Source organism: Chiroxiphia lanceolata, chromosome 22 (genome assembly GCF_009829145.1).
Source record: "Chiroxiphia lanceolata isolate bChiLan1 chromosome 22, bChiLan1.pri, whole genome shotgun sequence".
Lineage (NCBI taxonomy): Eukaryota > Metazoa > Chordata > Aves > Passeriformes > Pipridae > Chiroxiphia > Chiroxiphia lanceolata.
In genome coordinates this window covers 3,606,179-3,620,448 of record NC_045658.1, presented here as the reverse complement: position 1 = coordinate 3,620,448, position 14,270 = coordinate 3,606,179, and the positions used below count along the sequence as shown (strand labels likewise).

Genomic DNA, 14,270 nt, shown 5'->3' with positions numbered 1-14,270 from the left:
GAGAACTGTGGGTGATAAATCAGAGCAAGAATACACTCATGGAACTGGCTGCTGGACAGGGCTGCTTTATGAGAAGCTGCTTCAGGTCAGGCCTGAAGGGCACAGAGAGCTGTTCAGAGAAGAGCTCACTGTGCATCTCTTTGGGTAGCCCTTGCTGTTTCCTTCCTCTCACTAACATTTATACTCTTTAGAGAAAAATGAGAGGAAAAAAGGAAATTCCAAAGAAGAAATTATGAATTGTACATCTTGTGAAAATTCTGCCCACAGCCCAGAAGATAATCTTCCCCTCCCTCCCATCATGCCAGCTCGTCTCTGTGACATCTTTCCACTTCATAAATCTCTTCCTTGATTGAGAGGCAGATCTGGGAAACAGCCCCTGGGGGAAACAGTTCCTGAAAAGCCTGCGTACCAAGCCAGAGGCATCTTCTCATTGAGGTACAAAGCAAGTAAAGGCCTCAGACTCACTGCAACTGCACGAGGGTTCTTGGCACCATCTAGTGCCAAGAAAAGAGACTACGGAAATCACACTGGAGATGGGGAGGAGAGGTGTTTAGAGAAAACTTGGAGAATCTGCTTGGGTAGTGATGGCAGCTCTGCTAGCACAAGGAGGCAGAGGTAAATGCTTGCCATCTCCACGTGCTCTTTGTACAGGGTATTCTTCCTTGTAGTAAATAAGCCAGAAGTGGTGCTACATCATACAGGGAAAGCATTATGGAATCTCTCTGGAGGACACCACCTGCTGTCCTTCATGGAAGCTTTGCTACTACAGGTGGGGCTGCTCATGCCAAGGGTGCACATCCTCCCTGCTGTCCTGTGGATGGCAGTGGGATGGCCAATGATGGCTTCCAGAGAGCAGCCCGAAATCGGGAACCCTCCGAGGGATCCTGAAACCCTGAGCTGCAAGTGAAGTTGCACTAAAGGAATATGGAAGCTGATAAAGTAATAGCAAGGCCATGGATTGTATGAAAATGGGTCTGAGAGAGGGTGTAACTATCACTTTGTAAGCAAAGGAAAGCCCTTCATCGAATTTGTTACTCATCCACTTCCCTCCTCTCCTGTGCAGCAAGAATAGTAAACAGTCGCCCAAGTTACAACAGAACAATCGGTATTTAAAACAAAACAATGCTTCTTGTTTTTCAAGTTTTCCTGGAGCCACCTCCCTTCCTGTTCAGACTCATCACCTTTCATTGTTCCTGGACACAGCCATCGCCACCAGGCACATGGAACTGCAATGATACCAAGCCTCAGTACTGAACCTCCAAGAAAGTTGTCACCTGGAAAAGGCATCACACCTGGCTTGTGACACTGACAAACTGGGGCACGTGTGCTTTGGACGACTACAAGCCCCACTCCTGCCTGCAGTCCTCAGAAAGCAAGGGTAGGAATCAATGAACTCTCCAGGAGTAATGTTCTCAAATCAACTCAGCTCTTCATCTTTCTAAGGGAAGCAAGCCAAGGACCATGCTGAAACCTTAACCACAGGGCCCAGCCACTCTGTGGACACTAAAGATGCCAGGGCAGTTTCCCAAAAAGCAGGTGTAGGCTTTGGCATCCTGGGCCAATATTTACATTCCTCTTTGCTGTTACAAAGCAGCCTTTCCATGCAGTTAACAGCCAGATCCCCAGGGGAATGTAGGCGCCTAGTTCCCATTTCATTGGGAATAAGATGTCTCTCCACCTCCGAACCTGGACTACAGCACTTCAGGATCCCTGGCAGGAAAATGGGTGTGGAAGAGTTTAAAGGCCATTTCTACCCTGTCTTGAAATTCGTGTTATTGTTCATTCCATACAAAGCAGTTCTGAAAAGCTCCCAAGCCAAAACTCCCTGCTTGCACAACAGGGTAATGATTTACATTCCCTTTGCCAGGGTGCAAATGATACCTTGTGGTGCAAGGAAGAAATGGGATCCAGACCTTGTGACAGTTAAATAGGGAAATCACTGCCATGGCATGGATCAGACAATGTGGGTACAATCCTGTTACCAGAAATGCTCAGCACTGGAAACATGCAGCACAGTGCAACAGCATCCACTCTGCAGCCCTGTCTCCCTTAAAGACACGGACACATGCAGTTTTAAAGTGCTTTAAGCAGCTAATTAGGGTGTCTTCCCCTCCTTTATCCCACAAGATGATAATTGCATTATAAAAATGAATATGTAACTAAGCAGAAACCACAGGAGCGGTGATGGCAGAAAGGGAGATGGAACCAGCAGCAGCCTCGCTCCACAGTCACAGGTGGAAGCCCTCACATTAGAGAGCCTCGTGCTCCAGTGCGGTTTCTGTAGCTGTGGGGAGGAAAACCTCGAAAAAGCCCCACATCATTTAGAGTCACAAGAGTCAGCGAATGGTTTAGTGCTTAAACAATCGATGTCAGGAAGAGAGAAGATCCGTGAGAGTGTGTCTGCCTCTTGCTCTCCCTGCATACATCTCCCCAGAATGTCTACAGTCATCAGGATAATTTAGAAAGGAAAAAAAAAACAGACTTGGCTTGGCCTAACTGGGGCTATCACTGTAATTGTGGAAGGAAGTGAGAACATACCAGCAGGGCCCCAGGGAGAAAGGAGCAAAGTGAGGGGAATGGAGACTGTCTTTGTGGGACCCTGTGAAGCTGAAGAAGTGTCAGAGAGCAGCACAGTGATGCCTGAGGGTGGAGCAGAGCTGAGGCAGTTGGAGCCTCCTGCAACGGCAAATAGCAAAGGATCTGAGCTTGGAGCACATCCCCACAGCCAGCACAGCCCTGGGTTCCCTCAGTAGCAAACACTGTGGGTGACCAGGTAACTGGGCACATTCTCTACACATTGAAAACGAGATTAATCGCTGTAAATAGCTGCAGGGATAATAAATATCTTTATGATTTTAGAGAGGAAAGAGGGGACCCTTCCTAGTGCCAGTTCTTCTCTGCCCCCTGCGGAGCACAGGCAGCCTCTATTCTACCAGTCCATTCTTCCACATCCAGTGCATTATTATGAACCCTCCAGCACACACAGCTAATTAGGGAAAATATCCTTTCTAGCAATTTAAATGATTTTGGCATTTTCAGGAGGGCACATGTAATATTCAAATTACTTCCACTCTGCGCTGCCTTGTCTTGCCTGGCTCATCTTCCCAGGTGAATTTGTAGTCTCTGAAATGCTCTAATTTCCCACACAAGCCATGTCAAATATAATTTTGGTGCAAAGTTGGTAATTATACGTAACATCAGTCTGATGTTAAAAACACTGAAAAATTTAGCAAGAAGAGACGAATGGAGAGACACAAGTCTGAGACCAAGGAACGAAAGGCGTGCGGCCCCCTTAGTATTTGCGCTCGTTAATTAATAATAGCATGTTTTCAGGAACTGAAAGGATGTGTTTCCTGAACTGACTGGAATTCACTTATGTCCCAATTACATTGTCTCAGTGAAGAACTCCGGTCAGGTCTCGCTGCAGAGCCGCAGCTAAACCAAAAGCAAAATCCAGGCTCCCCACTCGCTCCGTCACAGCTGCAAGGGTAAGGAAAGGAGCAGGAATCTCACCACGGGGCTCAAACCCAGAGACCAGATTGTCTCCTCCTCTGCCACCGCTGCTGCAAACCCCTCTGGAAGTAGTCAAACAGATTTGCATCAGTGAGTCACCAAGTGCATGGATATGTATTAGAATAAGTGTAATTATAACTGCTGGCCCCAAAGTATTGGGCAAACATTTTAACAGACTTGTTCCTTGGCTCCAAAGAGAAGAATTAACATGAAGAGTGAATTATCTGACCCCATCATCAACCCTTCCCCAAGGATGCCTGGTCTGCCTGTTTCAAAGAGCATCCCAACCCAGCCTGCTTTTTGACACCATTATCCCAGAACACTGGCTGCCTGTTATAAACAGTTGAGAATTCATGAGTTAACCCATTCCACTCAGAAATCCGTGCCTGCAATAACTGCTAGGAACCACAGAGCTTTTTGCTCTGACATTGTTGCTCCAGGTGATCTGTTTATGGTGTTAATACATCATGGAAAGGAAAACCTAAGGCACCTCATGATTACTGTTTGAACAGCAGTTTCTGGCTCATATGAGCACTTGGACCACAGCTGGTGAGGAAGACTTGCTTCATTTTGATCCTGAAGGCTTTATGCCAACAGTCAAGAACCTTAATAAAAGGCCTGGTCATATAAGCAAAGTCAGTACACCCAAAGCAAGGATTTGACCCCAAAGGATGAAATAAGAGCCATTGAATAAAAGGTATTAATTCAGAGGAATGAGGTTTTTAAGAACTGATGAAGTCTCAAATAACCTGGAAGCTCCTGGACATAAGTAAACCCCATTTTTACCCTATTTATCCATTGTGTGCTTCTATACAGGATTCCAGACCTAGTCTTGAATTTCAGTCTTTGTGTTTAGTGTGTCACACCCCTCTCCATCTTTCTTCAATCCCACATTAAAAGAAGAAATCCCTTGTTTTGCAGATTGAACACTCCCTGGCTTTTCAGCTCACTCCACCTACTCAAAATCAGTTCTCACTTCTCTTACCCTTTTTCACTCTCTTGAGTTTGTGCTGCTCATTTAACTGTGGCTGGCTGTGCATAAACAGAAAATCCATCATGCTCAGACCACATGGGCCAGAGAAACCCAGAAACTTTCACCACAGCTTTATGAAGCCCTTAAGACCCTTAGATAAAAGCAGCTTTCTAAATGTAAAGAGTGGTTCTACAAGGCTTTTCCTTCTCGGTCTGAAATGATAATGTGCAAGAGCAGAATAGGAAAAGATAACATTTGACCTCTGATTTCCCAAGTGCTAACTAGCTTTCCTTGCCATTTTGAATCAGGTCTCCAATGGAAGGCCAGGATGTGGCGAGGTAGCTGAATAAATATTCCTTTGCTGCCATGGCAATGGTGCAAACAGAGCAGAGCACGTGCCAAAGGAAGTTGTCATAAATCACAAGTTGGTCCATTCTGCTTCATTTCCAAGCAAGGGTTACATAAACTGGTTGGAAAGAGCTTCACAGAGGAGCCAATTTTCATTTTCTTCAGGAAAGTAAAGTGTTCTCTCTCTTTAGTGCACTGCAGTGTTCTCTCACCCATCCTCAGGCCTGAAAGACTCTAATTTCAGAAACAACTTCTACTTCCAGGGCAGCTTGAACTCTGCCAGGGTCTTAGGGATATCAAGGCACATCCCAATGCCCAAGGTTTTTTTTCATCTGCCACTTAACAGAGAGACAGATAGATGCAGCACAGAGAAAGCTGGTTACCTTCAGAGGTAAACCTTATCAAGGATTCTACAGGGTGAGCTAAGCATGTGGAATACACATTTTCAGAGATCACCCTCTCCTGTCCCACTGGACCTTCCAGTATGGAAATGGTCTTTACAAGTCTGCAGTGCTTCCCACTGTCTCACTGATGGATCAGAATAGTGTTCTCTGGTGCAAACAGGTATTTCTGTGACTCTTATGCCTATAAACTCATTCCTTTTGGAGCTGAGACAACAAAGTGGGGACTTTGTCCTTCCCACTGAAGAATGAAATTTCTATGCTAAACACCATTCAAACACCACCAGCAGCAAAATGAAACCCAGCTTGTCCTTTGGCAGCTATTTTGGTTTTGTGGGCTATGATCACTGAATTGCTTGGGAAAGGGGAAGGAGGAGGCTCTGCTCCATCACTTGAGAAGCTGCACCCTCAGCCTGCTTTATAAGGGACCCACTTGGCAACACTCCCTCCTGCGTGGCTCTGTTACTGCACGGGGTGGCCAGTGAGCTCAGCTCCCTGCAAACCTTGCTGAGTCCTGTCAACACTGCATCTCATCTGGGCTAATGCAAACCAGAAACTCACCCTCCCGGGAAGGGTCAGATAGAGTTGTAAAGCATGAGAGTGCTGACAGGGTCTCCAGCAACATGCTCCTGTTGTATCATTAGGTCCATATTCCCTGCATCTCACTGCTCCTGGATGATGCCTTGGTTCATTCTGATGCCAGAGACGTTCTGCAGGCAGACACAGGCTTCCTTCCAGTTCCCCCAATTCCACTCTACCCAACTCCTCCTAAACTTCACATTAACACCTATGCTAAGAGAGTGCAAAACTCTACCAGTCAAAACAGTGGAGCATTTGTCCTTCAATTGCCTGATGTTTAGAGGGCACAAAGCAAGAAAGGATTTGGCTTTTAAGCCCCTCTTGGTTTGTGAGCTCCTCCAGCTGGTGAGGCAGATATAACATGACAGAATAATTTTCTAGGCAAAGCAGAAACCTCCTGTCCCAAAGTCTACAGAAGTCTCCAGAAAAACAGTGATGGTTTCAGTGGACGCGACTAGTCACAGGCTTCCTAAAAATAGCAGAGCAACAGCTTCACCCACAGAAATACTCATAATTAGCAGACCAAATATGACAGTAGTATTTGCATAAGGGTAGGCAGCACCCAAAGGAGCAACAGTCTGTGCTGGTATGGGACCAAGAGGGTCTCCACGACTTAGGGGTTCCTTGTGAATCACACTGATCTCCTGCAGCCTCTTCCTCACAAGGGTAGTTCACCAGCTGTTCCATCTCAGGCAGCAGGGAAGCAAACAGCTGGACAAGGGATTTTTGCCTTTTTGTTACGAATGTCCTGTGACCTGGCACAAAATAAAGGACACACTGATCACTGTCTTCAAGGCCTGAAAGAATTTAATGCTAACTGAAGTTAATTCTGGACTCCTTGTTTAGACACAGAGGATGAAGGAAGAGACAGAGTGAGAGCGCCAGGGGAGCAACTGATTTCCCGTCATTTCATTTCATTATTACCAGAATCAAATAAGCAAAAAACTCACGCATCAGGCTTTTATAATCATGAGAGCTGAAAATGAATGAATACATTGGATTACTTTGTACTGACCTGACTTCAGAGCCTTTACAGTCATAGAATTTCAGACTTTTTGGAGACTATTGATGTCAGAACTTGCCTTTGACTCATGCAAGTAAGAAAAATAACCTCACCTAATCATAGGACTCTACACCTGGGTCTTTAAGCAAAATGTCCACCCAGTTCAATGCTACTCTCATCACTGTCTCCTGAGGTTAGAAAATGAATTACCATTAAGTTGGAGGTCAGAATTAGACACAGAAGAGCCAAGGTAAGATCCAGATGCAGACAGTGGTAGTTTTGGTGCTGGGACTTAAAATGGACTTCAGAGCACATGTCACCATAGTTCTGTACTTTAATTTCCCCCTGATTCTGACTCAAATTATTTTATGAAGTCTGCTGAGTGGAAATAGAGGGTACCTTTGCTAATCTTGCTTGATCACAAGAGGCTGTAGCCTACAGATGTGGTTAACTCAAGAGTGTGGCTGTGAAGGTCCCAGATCAAAGACTTGCTGCTGAAGCAGGTGACGAGCCAGTTAAATTCGGGATACATTCATGGTTTTGACTATGTAGCAGCAGAATGGTCTCCTCTCATTTTCTGTGTTGAAGCCCAGCCAGTCTCTTACCAGCGTGATACAATCCAGCAGCATCTAATCGGCTGCTGCCACCCTCGGCCTTCCCCCACCCTCAGCACTGGCGGATATGTCAAAGCAAAAACATCTCAGCATTTCTGATCTCCCTGGGGTCACATCTGGTTTGAGTAAGGCTCCTCATTTGGTTCCAATCCACCGATTTCCTGCTACTGTCCATGAAAAAGAGAGTGCGACTCTGTGGCTTCCCCTGGGTGTAATGGTCTAATCTGTACCTTGTTGTGCACTGTAGAGGGGAGGGGGAATCAGTGCTACTTGGGAGCAGATTCCTCTTCCCCTGTGATTGCATCCTGCTCTTATGCAAAGCACCTTTATTCTTGCCAGCAGTGGCAGCCCCAGATGTCCTGGTGCCCTCCCTGTATTATCATCCATGTTCCTCTGGCCTCCTAATTGAATCCTTTCCTGGCTGGGACAGGCTTTCCTCATTATGATGAACTGGATCCAATTCTACTCCCACCCCTCCATCTCCCAGTCTCTCCTTGTGAACACAGGGCAGGCCCCACAGAGCTTCTGTGGGTGGATGACTGCCCCAGTGAACCGTTCCTGCAGCTACTGGAATGTTGCTCATGATGTTAACAGAGCAGGAAAGCCCCAGATAGGTACAAGGTGGTGAAGGCATCTTCTCTGCCAAGATTCTGGCAGCATCAAGATGCAGTTTAGTTCCGAGAAATAATATCTAGTTGTTTTAATCTATAGCTTTCAGAGCCATTTATCTAAAACATCATTGTTTTGCAGCTGGTGAAGCAGCCTAAGAGTTCTCACAAGAGCAGTGGCGAAGCCCAGGAGTTGATTTGGTCTCTTGCATCCTCATTCCATAGGATCCTCTCCATAGGAGGGCAGTATCTGTGATTAATGTTTCACTCATGCACTGAACAAGGAAGGGCAATATAAACAGAACAAATTATCTTTTTGCACTCTCACTTATCCACTGAAAATCTCATACTGGGGGAAAAAAGTTCAGTCCTATCACCTTATTTATCCTTCTTCCCCTTAATCCAAGCTAGACTATCTTATGCTGCACCACATGAAACAGAGACACGGGTTTCCTTTGCATGCCCTCATTCTGGGCACAGGAGCAATGCCCCAGTGTTACCACACTGAAGGTGACTCTGTTGTGCAGTAAGTGGTATTAGGTCAGGCACAGCATCACTCTATACGTTGGGTTTGGTACTTAAAACTGGTTTGTACAGAGCTGGGTAATTTACTATACAGATGGCATTAGTGTGTGCAGGAACAGCCAGGCCTGTGTCGAGGCAAGTAAACTCGGGGAAGCTGAGGCACAAACCCATTTGGTGCATTGACTTCAAGGCAAGTTCTCAAGAGCGCTGGGAGGAGACTCAGCACTGCAAATTCCCCCCAATTCCCCAAGTGCCATCACTTTAACTACTAACTCACATTCTTCTACTGCACTAAGTGCATCTGGATTTCATCAGAGCCTGGATATTATTTTTAAAAATAGCCAAATCTTTGGAAAACAAAACCCCTCAAAACACCAGAACAAAATCTCTGATCTAGAGTCTTTTCAGCATCTTGGGGAACGAGAGATGCTATTATTGTTACTAGAAAGGCTCTAAAGGCAACAGTACAAGGAATGATCTATAGGGCACGAGTATGTTTGTTATGAAATAATTTGGATCCACAGAGGAATTCCATATGTGGCTTCCCCTCTGGTGACTAGAGGTTCCCACCTTGGCAGAGATCCTGGAGTCCCATGCCTACAGGCTCAGCAGCATGGAAGGGGAGGGTGGACGCTGGAGGAGTAATGGGATCATCAGGCGCTGAGGCTGCTGCTTGGCACGCCGACAATGTTTGTTTGCACCTCTTTGAAGATGAGAGATGAAAGTGGCGCCCACATGGGCTGCCTTTGATTAGCTTCTTATTTTTAACATTGCAGCTGCGATTATTTTTCTTTTTCTTGAAGCATTTCTTCCCCAGCACCAGAAACTCTGAGGTTCCCTTCTCTAGGGAGGTTCAACTTCAAGGAAACATAACAAAGAGAAGTGTGAATGTAAAGGAGACTGGACAACTCCAGGCCAGTAGGGAATTATGTCATTTTATTTTTAATTTTACTTCCATTTTTTTCCCCAATCCTCCATCCTCAGTGGGTCTCAGAAAGAAAATACTTGTTTACTTCTTTTTTAATAGGGAAAATAAATGAGTCCTGGGATTGTACAGAGCTGTCATGAAGAGGGAAATGTCTAATGGTTCAATTCCCAGCTCTGTCACTGAACCACTCTGGGACTTGGGGAAAAGTCAGTTCGCCCATCTGTAAAATGGGATTTATAATGCGTTGCTTCTCAGGGGTATTGAAGGAGTACAAGTAGCATTGATGGAATGCTTCGTGCACCTTGGATAGAAGGGGCAAGAGCCCTGTGAAGTGCTGTCCTTAATAGATACTTAGAGGAGTTTCCTTCACTGTGGTACTTATCTGACCACAGCAGCCTCACAGCTGCTGATGGATTTTTTTTCTATTACCTCCCTGCACTGTAGGATTGCCTCAGAGGAAAGCAAGGCAAATGGCAAATTGAATGGAATGGACCCAGTCACATAGAGAGTATGTGGTAAAGTCAGGACTAATTCTTTATTTCCTAAATTTCTGCCACATCCATTAGACTTTCCTCCTAGTTGTACGAATTCTGTGATCTGAAGGCACGAGGGAGAGCTGCCTTCCCTTCCTCCTACACTGGGCAGTGACACTGTTGGTGTCTTCCTGCTGGATGAGGGACAAGTGGTCTGGAAAGGGGATCACTGTTTGTTGTCATCAGTCCATTTCCTATCATAATATTTTGGGGGTTTGTTTCTGTCCCCTGCTAGAGCAGTTTTCAGACAAGAATTTGGCCAGGTGTTAATCCAGTTATCCATAGTGAATGTCCTAGCTTTAACAGGATGATGGCAGAAAAAAACCTTAGCCTTCTGTTCCCTTTTTTCAGGACCAATTTACAGAGGTGGTAAAGAGCCAGATATACAAGTGATATCAGAGGAAACTGCTGGTAATTGGTACTTCCAAAAAAGAGCTTCACAAAGCTCTACTGCTTGTATCAGCTCAAGTTTAACTTCTGCCAGGGTGCCTTAAAAAATGCTAGGCAGAGCCTGGTAGCAACAATGTCAATTAACAAGATGTAAAAATCTGGAGTGGAGATAAGAGGAACACCCAAGGACAAATAACAATCAAGCTCTCGATACTCACACACTTCAAAAGAAAAAACACAACTACGTATGTTTATGTTGATTTCTTCGGGCTATCTATCAAGACATTTACCAGCCAAAGAGAAATGGGGGCACATGAGTTGAGTAAGAACTTGTAGCATGCTTACACAAATCCAGCCAACTCTGGTTCCACCAAATAAAATACCTCCTAAGTCCTCTAAAAGACACCTCAGCCTTGGCACAGTCAGTCCAAAAACCTTGGATTAATCCAGTTAAAACACATAATTTACACAGCTTTCCTTGGTTTCATGGCATTTCTGCTGCTCCCAGGAGAGGCAGATAGTTGCTCCAGCCAAGTCCACCATCCAGATAATTCCAATGCCCAGACATGGTCCTGCTCAACCCAGCTCCTCATGAGCGAATAAGCCAGTCTTATAGGCTCTTCTCAGGGATATTATGAAGTGATATATTGTACAGGATAGCTTATAAAGTATACTTATTTCAAATTCACTCCAGCCCCACTCCATCCAGTCACATAGACTCCAGGACACTAAATTAACCCCCTGCCAAATTTACTGCAAGCCATCTGACCATACCATTTAGCCACAGTAAAGACAAAATCTATACCTAGCTACAGTCAGGAAAGTAGGCAACTCTGTGAAAAACCTATTTATATCCCTCAAGGAGATCAATGCAGAGCCCAGGCCTGGAGGCCAGTGACCTTGGATTGACACAAAACTTAAAGGGAAAAAATTAATGGTGTCAACTCAAGAGACCATAGCTGTTATTCCAGAGGATTCAAAAGCCAGCCCTGCTGCTTACTGACCAAGAAAAGGTGCTTAAATAGGAATGCAATTTTGGAAATAGAGCAAATACTCACCCATTGCTGGTGCAGGAGCAGAGACACAGAGCTGCTTTCCCAGGACTCCTGGAATGGCTGCCGGTGCCACACAGTCCTTGGTGGCAGCCAAATCTCTCCCAGATATCACCAGCACAGCGTGACACCAGCAGTGGTGTCTCTGGAAGAAGTTTCTCCTCAGGTTGTCCCAAAGTGACGCTGTGGTGAGCTTCCCATGGGCTGGCTCCTGAAGGTGTTCCCTCAGGGGTCTCCACCAGGGAATGGCGAATACCTGTGAGGCGGTGGCAGGGGATGAGGCACACACACACTGAAGGGGCTGGAGGCCACACACACTGATAAGATGAATTTTCAGGCCTCAGATTCCTCAGTTCTGCCTCAGCTCTTCCTTTGCTGCCTGAGCCTTTCCTCAGGTGCCTCAGCTCCTCCTCAGGCACCCCAGCTCTTCCTCAGTTCTTCCTCAGCCGCCTCAGGTCACCTTCAACTGCCCCAGGTCACCTTCAGGTTTTCCTCAACTGCCTCAGCTCGTCCTCAACTGCCCCAGCCCAGAGCAGCAACAACCCCCGAGGGGCCGCTCAGGGCGCTCCAACAGTCACAAAATGGTGGCCCCGGTGCCCAGTACTGAGGTACCAGCACAGCTCTGCGTAGGTAACACAGCCAGATGCTACTGCACAGAGCAGGAGGAAAGGCAGCCATGGCAGGAGACCGACACCTGCTCCTGCTGAGGCACCGGTGGCTGCTCGGACTGGCAAAAATGGCGGGAAATAGCGGCTGCCTCAGCGGCCCCTCAACCGGCCTCAGCCTCCCCCAGACACAGGCCCTGAGGCAGCCCTGACCCAACAACCACAGCACCGACTGCTGGAAACCTTCTCTCCGGTGCAAACTCCATCTATACCCCCAAAACACTACCAGAAAGCGCTTTTAGGGGCAGAAAAAAAAGTCCCCGCCCTGTCACAGCTGACCTCAATTTAGAGGGTCCAGCTGAAAACGAGACCTGCCTCACCTGGCACGGCTGTGAGGTAAATCCTGGAGAAAGCTAAGAGATTTCTGATTCTGTTTCACTGTTTGTTTGTTTTTAAATTAAAATGGCAAAAGTTAGACCCTTGAAAGAGAAGATTACAGGGACAGGAATGTTCTATGGAAGTTGTGCAGAATCAGGTTTTATTTTTGGAGTAGTCACTGGCTGCTGGTGCAGTGTTGGACACATTAATGTGCATCTGCTGCCCTTAACACCTCTTGCTTTGTTTTTAATTCAACCATTTTTAGGCAAGAATAAATTTTTGGGTGTACAGGTCTGTGCACAGGAGGGCTGTGCTCTGTAATGTGGCCATGTGGGTTACTGGGGCGCAAGTCATAGCAATGCTGGCCATGCTCTGATCTTCAACTTTCTTGGGGACTTTTTGTAAAATTATTATTATTTTTATAACTTTTTGCACTGGGTGACAGAGCCAGGAGGCTGATCCCCCAGCCGGGGACCAGTAGTTCCCATTTGATGTCCAACAACGACCCCGTCAGCCCTCACAGAGGAGCTGGCTGCCACATTGTGGCCTGTTCCCCCAAACGTCACATCTGGCTGATGTAAAACACACATGTTTTGACTGAAGCTTTTTCTTTAAAATGCCAACATTAAAGGAAGGTTTGCTTTGTAAAACTGAAACTGTAAAACTCTTCTGAAACCCAATCTGGGGGATTAAAAGAACCACATGAAAAGGGATAAATATGACCTGGACATTTACTTCCTGTGCAGAAGTTCGCTGAACATGTGCCTCCCAGCCTGTCAGTGTGAAACAAGACCTTCTGCTCTGATTTCCAGAAGGGGGAAAAAAAAAAAAAAAAGAGAAGAAGAGAGGAAGACAGGAAATTTTGTAAACTGACAACTCTTTTCTACTTCATGGCTCATGCCAGAGACATTGGTTTCTTTACAGTGCCACCTCATACACCTTAAAACCAGAAAGATGCACAACTAGTAATCAGAAATTTAGTATTAACAAATTATTCTTATTCATACTATATGGCAAAATTGGTCTTGATCCATTTTTAACTGGGAGTTAGTGACAGAACTCCTTTGGGTTTCAGTGGGAATAAGGTCAGACCTACAGATACGATGGACTGAGTCCAAGGATTCTCTGATGATGTACAGAAGAAACACATGGATAGACAAACAGATCTTCAGTTAGTCAGAAAATGGCTCACTTTCAAACAAACTAATGCAAGATGTTTATATCAGTATTGTCCATTTCAAGTATTAAAAGTTACAGTTAGGTTCCAAAAACAACTTTACTTAAATATTATCAGATTTAAAAGGGAAAAAAATCAATTATAGATTCTCTGTATTTTTTTCCTAAGTTTTGAGTCTTTAAGAAGATATCACATTTTTTTCTGTTTTTCTTTACTAAATACTGAACTGGCAGAAGCTTGATTTTTTTTTAAACCAAAACTGACACTGTGATTTATTATAGTATGATTTCAGAAGACAAGACTTGGGGAAAAAAACCATATAAAAGCAGGCAATACATTAAAGTCATTACTGTTCTCAAAATAACTTTCTGATCTCAGGTCCCAGTGCACGAATTGCAGAGGACAAAATGCAATATAATGTAAAATTTGGCACTTGCATGCAGTTTGGGCAAAAAAAAAGTCCTTTTATCCCAGTCAAGTTCCCTAGAAGCCAGTTACACACTAATTTGGGATTATATTTCCCACTCATGGATGATGATGTTAAATTACATTGAAAGTGGCGTTAGTTGCCCAACAGATAATTTGGAGAAACACAACTTAAATACACAGAGAAAACAAATATATAGAGAAGACAGCACTTTAT

General features: G+C 45.2%; 1 protein-coding gene across 6 annotated transcripts in view; it reads right to left on the bottom strand.

The window, feature by feature from the left end:
- CASZ1 (castor zinc finger 1) overlaps positions 1 to 12,014 on the bottom strand; it is a 277,948-nt gene extending 265,934 nt beyond the window's left edge. For 5 of the 6 annotated variants that reach the window (XM_032708904.1, XM_032708910.1, XM_032708905.1 and 2 more), the window contains exon 1: positions 11,474 to 12,014. The gene's annotated coding sequence lies outside the window, so the exon portion shown is untranslated. The remainder of the gene's footprint in view (positions 1 to 11,473) is intronic. The other variant, XM_032708912.1, reaches the window with a different exon arrangement.
- Positions 12,015 to 14,270: the final 2,256 nt, after the last annotated feature.